Below are 8704 nucleotides of genomic sequence, written 5' to 3' on the forward strand. Positions count from 1 at the left end.
CACAGACACTTTCATGTGGTGTTGTAAAGGAAAAAAGTGTAGCACTAGCTGTTTGACCCCTTCTCCCCTCCTTCCTAATGTTTTCCATGACTTTGTTTAGTTTATATAGATTGTATTTGATTAATTGCTTTATTTATTTGATAGCAGAACTGTGCCAAGGGAAAATACCCTTTATTAAAGTATGAACCTGTTCCTTATAAACAGACTGGCTTCTGGACTCTTTATGTTGCACATTGTTTATGAATATTGAAATGTAATATTTGGCTTGATAAGTATTTCTATATGCAGGGCAGAAGGTATAGACTGGCATAAGACTGTTATAGTTTGATGATCTGTTTCAGAAAAGCCCAGCATTGGAACGTTATTATGCTAAATCACAGCATTAGAAGCACTACATGTTCGTTGTTGGTAATAAATTCTTTCTGTAATCTTAATTAATGAGCCGTAAGGAAACAGCACAGTCTGTACACGTTATTGGCTCATGGATTCTCCCCCAAAATTCACATTTATGCACAGATGTGGTATATTATGTATAGTCACTGATTATAAATGCTGATGTGAGGCCTTAAGTTTGAAACAAGATTAAGTTCCTCACACCTTTTCCACTATTTCATAGCGTACTTAATGCTTTTCACATGTTACATTTGGTTACTTCTAAACTTTAAAACAGTGATCTGGATGGATGTAAGTGAACATGGTGATAGGTGTTTGTGTGTTATGCCTTCCGCTGTATCTTCCGCATGAAGTCACAAGAGATCCCAAATGTGGCTGACCGCAGCTGCTCTCCATGACATGCTCTCTACACGCACACACACTTTCATCTGTAGCTTTACAGCTTATCTCTGGTTCAGGGGCGACCGCAGAGCGTCAGCCCTCTTGGCAATGTGATACGCCTTCCTGTCACCAATACGGCTATTTGTGTAAGCCAGGCAATGCGGCCTCTCTACTTGTATCATCATCCCAAATGTTTTCTATCCTACAACAACACGTTTGGCCATTATTTAGCCTTATTCATATTAAGCTTTTGAAGTCATCAGGTGTAAAATAACATCATGACTATAATGGTTGGTGGTGATTAGTTTAGGGATATAGTGACTCAGCCAAAACGGTCTGAAAACTTCAACACTTCTTTTTGCAGTCACGTAAAATGTAGACCACTAAATCCACCTGCAACCCAGGTTTTCCTCTATTCTTTACAATTATGTTCCCAAAAAAGTCAAAACTTCTCTCCTCACTCCCTTTTAAAGTTTGTATGCCTCATAGGTGAAGGGTCCATTTCCTGCTGTGTCATCCTGCATCCTCACGTCTCTGTCGCCCGGCGTGAGACTTTTCTTTACTTTGACTTTGATCTGCACTCCTTTCAGCTCTTCATTTATGTCGGTAAGAGCCTCGATGTTCATGGTGAATTCCTTCTCCCATGCAAAGTAATGCTTGGATAATGCATTGGCACCTTTTGAAATGACAGCATTGGGAATAGTGTCCTCCCTGTTATCCGTAAAACCTGCTTCAGCTCCACAATTTCTCAGGCTCGGGACTTTTGAAAAGTGTGTCAGGTGAAGGAATAAGCAGTCCACTCTGCTCCCTCTGCCTTCACTTTAATCTTTATTCAACTGTCAGAATTGGCACAGCAAAGCAAAAGTTCTCTTTGCTGCTAAAAAAAAAAGCATCACCTGCACTTCTTTACTACAGGTAACATTACTCAAACTTCTACTTCTCCACTATTACTCTACTCATTTAAGACAAATTAGTATTGATCCTGTTTGAAAAACAGATTGAAAATGAACCGAGAAAACATCTGCTAAATCATTAAAAGAATTACTAGCATCATTTCAGGATATTTGCTATCATAATGTATCCAGTAATTTCCAATGAGTGCTGAACTGAAATCCAAACTTGGCAATTTGTATTCAGGCACCAATAAGCGCTTGAATGCAACCAACACCACTGGTAATTTCTTGCTTGCAAACATTGCATTGCAATATGTATCACTTGATCAGTTCCCATCAAGTCAGAGTCTTGTCTCTGAGGTTCCACTCTCCCTCTCTGTGTTAAACCGTGCAGCTTAAATACCTACTGATGTGAAATACCCACACCTCTCAATATAAAAGAGGATAAAAGACAAGGAATCTAGACATGATATAGATTCCTTCATTATTAGCTGTGTGCCGTCTTCACTTCTGGTCAGCGGGTACCAACCTGAACTCATCTATTAATTCATCATCATTTGATCATTTATAGATGAGCACTTTCCACAAAATGATGGGGAGCAATTACTCTGAATCGTCCACCAGAGACCCCCAGCCAGACAGCTTCTCTCTGCGTACTGCACAGAAGTGTTTGAGGCTACAATCGGAACATTTTCATACACTTACTCTAATACCGCTACCAGTGCCCGAGGGGATATTCCTTTATTATGAGTGTTTGCTAGGCAGAAATAAGGGCTCTAATTATACGTGTCTTACAAATGAAATTAATCAGCATATGAACAGAAATGGGAGTACAAACACAGTACATCCAAGATTACCAGATGTTGCTGAACATCTTCTAAACATAAAACTAGAAGGCAATCAGAGAGCACATACCCCTGCCAAGGAAGAGTACTCCTGCAATTATGATCAGTGATACAATTTAACACATTATTAATTAGGTCACACCCCCAACTGACAAATCAACAATCTTTTGATTCTACCATGTCAAGTTCCAAAGTTGTCAAAGTGTTTCAGTTTTAGCGCCACCATCAGGTCAATTGATGTGTGTGAAATAATAAGTGCACACTTCAACCAAGTTTGGTTACAGTTAAATTGAAGAATGAGCCATGCCCACTCAACTTCTGCAACCAATTGTAGCAAAACGTTAAGAGACAGTAAAAATAAAGACTTAACTTTAGTTTGGCCCTATCCAGATATTTTAGACGTGAAATCTGATGATAATTGACTGAAGATTGTAGGACAAGATATAAAAAAACAGTTCTGGAAAGAAATTTGAATGGCAGAAAATATAGTTAGTCACAAAGGCTCAAGAAAAATAACTTTGCGTCTACGACTTACAGTTTCCTGCTAAACACGACTAAAAACAAAACCTCTTTGGCAGAGATAATGAGCAGAACTCTCAAAGAAGATATTTTAGCTGCCTTAATTCAACGTCCCATGGAAAAACAACAACTCCCTGGTAACAGTTTTGGAAAAAATTTAACATAAAACAGGGACTGTAAGCGAGTGAACCTTTGCCCTGCTGGTGTATCGTGTTGCAGTGGTGTTGTTGGCAGACAAGGGTTACAGAGAATGGTTTGGTTGGGTAGAAATAAACCTGAGTCTCTGTTGCCACTGGCAAAATAAGCAATGATATGACTTAAATATGAGAAAATGAGAAGCTGCCATAATATGTCCTCTGTGCTTTGTTTCCCGTAGATAGACAGAGAGCTTTGAAGTGTGGATTGGCACAGCAGGGTGCAAGCTTCTGAACATGCAAGATGCTAAATGCTTAGGATGAGAAGGACATGAGGTAGTCTATTATCAATACAGGGGCAAAGAGAGAGAGGGAGAAAAAAAGCAAATCCAATGATAATGTACAGCTGTTCCAGTGAATTTATGAGCTTTGAACATTTTTTCATGCAGGATAAGTGGATCCTTTTTCTCACAGAATATCAGAACTTCAAAGCAGATTTGCTTTGGATAATGCAAATGATCGGAATATGCCGGCTTCTGCCTACTCAAGAGCATGAAAAGAAAACGGAGAATTAAAACTAATTGGCATGGCCGTCTCTTTTATGTGCGGAAGGCAGGGTAAAAATAAAACACTTCAATTATTGTCAACTTCATTGAATTAGAAAATGTGAGTATAAACTACAGAAGTTCACTGTGATCGACCCAACAGTCAGTTCCATTGAATGCTAGTTTTCATTTGCCTGGTTGTATCTGATGAGGCTATAATTAGCAGGATGATATCCAGCATATACTGATAAAGCTGGCAGAGGCTCTGATACTGTGCTGACCTGGGCTGTGAGTCGGAGACAGCACTTAAACAGCTACGCCCTTGGCCTCCAAATGGTTAATTTTGCTCTGTTTTGGATTTAGTTTCAAAGTACTGCATGGTTAAAGGTACTATACGTGTACACCTGAAACATTTTACCCGTATGTCACCCACATGTCTCTCTGTTCTCCACTAGAATTTGGCTGGAGGGATTTGCTTTAATGTGGTACTGATGTTGGGGCGATGAAGGTCTGGCTCACAGTCTGCATACCAGTTATCCTAAAGGTGCTGGATGTGGGTGGAGGTCACGGCTCTGAGGAGGCCAGTCGAATTCTTCCACACCAAACTCAACATTTTTTTAAAGAAAGGGTCTTTTCAATCTGTTGTTCAAAATATCTTTGTATGCTATACAATCCCCCTTCACTGGAACTGAGGAGGCCTTTAATTCACAGTTTAGCGATGTGAAAACACACACATAAAGGAGCCAGGAGAGATTTATGATAATGTCTCCACTGTCCATTTGTCTCTGTGTGACTCCTGTGCAATATCTACTGTTACCTATCTTCATTTTGTAACAAACAAGCAAAGCAAAGCCTAAACACATTTGTTATTTAGAAAGTAAAGACTCAGATCATTAGAAACAACATGTTCCTCTTCTCTGACTCTCATTTTCACTCATTTGCTGTTGGTGCTGTCCACCACCCTGCATCATCAGATTCTTTTGGGGTCGGCTTTCCAGATATTTTTCCGTCTTTCTGACATTTTTCCATCTTATCATAGACACTGGCTCATTTTCTTTGGTTCGTCTTCCTTGTTCCGTCTCCCTTGGTGTCGTCTCATATTGTCTCGCTGGCTCATTTTCTCTGCTTCAGTGGTTTCGGTTCCTAATTCCATCTTCTTGTGCTCTCATTTTCTCGCTCTCAGGGTTTTTCCGTGTTGGAACAGCCTGCGCCACTTTCATCTTTCAGTCCCTCGTCAGTCCCTCGTCCTCTGGATGTTTTACGCTTTGTCTGGCCGATTTTCTCTCATTCATTGGTTTCTGTTCTTCTCATGCTTCTCTTCATGTACTTCTCTTGTTGTTGTCCACCACCATGATTCTTTTAGGGTCAGCCGGCTATTTTGCCATCTTCTCATACACACTGGCTTTTCTCTGCTTCATCTTTCTTAATTTGCTGGAACCACAAAATAAACAGTAATACCCAGTAATTCTGTCACTGGTCTTTTTTCACACTGTAACAAAGAAAGATCAGTAGTAATTCTCCTGCTACCCATCCATCTTTGGGTATTTAGCATATAACACACTTCTCTGTTTAGATCACTTGCTCAATCACATCATTTGAGCAATTTTTCAATGCTTTCAGCAAGTTTTCAATGCTCTCCGTACAAGTTTTCCTAATGAATCTGCTGTCTGGACATCTAGAGACTGACTCCAGACTTCTGGAGATAGCGAATGAATAAAACTAGGCTCCAGAAAGTTTCATTGGTTTTAGTAGATCATTGGAGCTCTTTCTTTTTGCAACATCAAAGGCGACGGCAGCTCTTTGAAGTGGCAGCATGCTGTTTAAGGTACAGAGTGAATGGAGAGATGTCAAGCTGCAAGGTGCCTCTGTAGTTTACGTTGAGTGCTGCAGAGAGCTGCAGATGAAAGGAGCAAACAGAGTTTGATAATGAATGTCCAACAAGTAGGACCCATCTCAGACTGTGCGCCCTCAGCAGGGTGCCAACGTTAACCTTGAGCACAGCACCTCAAACCCTGGGCAGATGCTGGAGACCAGACTCCTTCAACTGGGCTCCTCCTGAAAAAAAAGGTGGGGCTCTCAGATGTGAGCTTTAATCTCCCTGTCAATTAAATCCTGAATGACACACACACCCATACACACATGGTCAAGCACATGGCCACGCACTCATGTACTCTTCCTCCCTAGATGGAAGCGATTCCATCTTCTTCCTCTTTTCAAAGCCTCTCTTTCTGGCTTGAGGAGGCAGTCTAATTAGACACTAATCTTTTCAATGTATGAGTCAATCTGAGGCTTCAAAGGTTACTGTGGAACATGGAGAGCCTCTTAGTTAATGTTTCCATTAATCAACAGGGGTAATCTACCTTGTAACTGAGTAACTTGTGACATTTTGTTTCAACTGCCACTGGTACTCTATATTTACAATGTTCTTAATTGTAACTGAGGCACAACAGTTTATTAGGTTAATTGAGATGTGGTGAATAAAATTGAAATATTAAGAGAACACTGTCTACATGTTTGGAGAGGAAAGACATTTTGAGCAAAACACCATTGGGAATCGTGGTTTTAATGTGGATGCTGGTGAAGTTATACTTAAATATCTGCTTCCCAAATAAGGAAACACTTAACACCAGATTATTATACTTATTAGGTTTGTGCAAAGGCTCGACTGCTTGCTTTGAAATCTCTGTACAGTATTACTTTATTCTTGTAAGATTGCAGCTTTTTCTGCCTAATGGAATTCAACTACTGACTTCTACAAAGAAATACTGTATTTTGATATACCTAAAAAGCCCTGAAGCTTTACTGAGACTGTGTTTTTGACCTCTCTAAGCAATGTTTGAATTTTATTATGAATTACTCTAATATTTATTGTAAACTTGAACCCAATCCATTGCAAATTACTCTGTATCACAGTATCGACAATCAATCCGTCCATTCTTTATGCCCACCTGTCTTGCGTTGGCATGGACTGGATCTCAGCATTCATTGGGAAAAGAAATAGAATACCATGGACCGGTCACCAGTCTCCCACAGGGATAACACACACAGACAGAACTCATTCACACCTATGGGCAATTTCCAGTTTCCTCTAACTTGCGTTTAGGCAGTAGATGGAAATTGGAGCACCCGGAGGAAACCCACACAGACACAGCAAGACACAGAAAGGTCCAGTCAGATCCAAATCATGGCCTCGCCTTTATTAAAGAAGGAAACTTTTCTGGTCTATTGATTTGATTATTGATGACTTTTTTCCTCACCAGCTGCTGTGCTATTTGTTCCTTTACATTCTGTGATATTTCCTGCCTGTATCTGCCGTTTGAAGTCATTTCTCAATGTGAGGAGAACTGGTCAAGGTGGAGTCAAGTTCTCTGGAGGTTATCAGTACACATACATTACATCAGTGCATCTGGCCTAACACTGAGCTCCCCACACATGCTTTTGATATACAGAAAGAATGCATCACATGGAGCCAGTAGGCTGATCCATCTCTGCCATAAGGAATGGATGGATCCAGCACTGTTATTTGTTATCATACAGGTAAAATGACTCGGTGCTATGCAACCGTTTTAAACACTACACAGATCTGAACTGTCTCCATACAGAGCAGGACTTAACATTCAGTTACCCAGGGCCACGTTTCAGTCCTCTACCTGCTATGGTGGAAAATCAGTCACCATAATCTTTTAAGACTCACAGTGATTCTTCTCCTGATTAAAGCAAAACGCTTTGCCCAGAATAACATGAAAGTGGCTTTAAACCAGCTCAGTGGTCCGATTGCTTATTGACCTGTCATTGGTCCTATCATTGTTTGATCTTTGGACTTTCGCTATTGCTATGAAAAAACTTGTTCTCATTTTGTTTTAACTAAAACAGAATCTTTTCACTCCGTTTGAGCCATCCAAACTGTATATTAAAACATCCAATAAAGCTACACTATAGCAGAAAATGTCCTGATGCCAGACCAATGACTGAAAACCTGAGCAACAAATACTTTCTTTTTATATATTTTTTATTTTATTTTATATCCCAGGCGGGCCACGACGGGGTTGTGTGAATGTGGGGTTGGGTCGGCTCTTTGGGTGGGATATCTTCTCTATGTTTTTGTTTGTTTTGTTTGTTTTTCTCTTCTCTTCTTTTCTCCACCACAGCCTATGTTTGACATCATCCTGTAAAAACTGTACCCATGAGATCATCCCATCAACATCACTGATACCAATCTACTTGTACTTCATACTGCCTATTTTCCCTCAGGGTCTTCGAAAAAAGTTAAACAACAACAATAATAATAATTATACAACCTTCTTTGCTTTATCCCTCTCTCTCCTTTTCTCTATCTCTTTCTGTATAAAAACCAATCTCCAAATTGTCCTACAACTGTACGTGCACTGTCATGTCAAATGCTTGCTTCAATAAAAATATACAACAATAGAAAATGTCCTAATGGCAGGAAGTCAGTGAAACAATATCCAGTGCTTTTCATTGGTGACCCCACACAATTAATTCTAGCCTTGTAGTTTTGTTCTTTGCTAGACTGAAGAAATATTATCAGATTGTTTGGAAATTTCAAAGATCTGTCTGTCTGTTGTCTGTCATGACAGTTAGGCAAGATGGATGAGTTTGGACTATCCCCTCCCCATAATAACAATAATAAATCAACTGTTGAAATATCCTTCTTCTACTCATTTGATCAAAGAATATATACTAAAGAAATGTGCCACAGGGAGGGAAAGTGAAAATGTGTTGGACTAGTCAACAAATGTGGGTAAGTGCGCATAGTTCCAACACTTTCCCTGCTGTCAACACAGTGATGCAATAGTTCCATCAAGTGGTGGCAAGACAAAATTACAACTCAGTGATTCTTTTCTTCAGTTTCTACTATAGCATTCCAGCTTAAAAATAGAGTCACTTCCTCTTTATATCTACACCTTTTAGCTGAAATATTCCCGGAAGAGGATGTTTAAAAAAAATGCACATACAGTAAGTGAGCAGTTGCC

The sequence above is a fragment of the Genypterus blacodes genome, unplaced genomic scaffold, assembly GCF_046128005.1.
Source record: "Genypterus blacodes isolate CSIRO-AG114 ecotype Tasmania unplaced genomic scaffold, CSIRO-AGI_Gbla_v1 ptg000067l_1, whole genome shotgun sequence".
NCBI classification, from domain to species: Eukaryota; Metazoa; Chordata; class Actinopteri; order Ophidiiformes; family Ophidiidae; genus Genypterus; species Genypterus blacodes.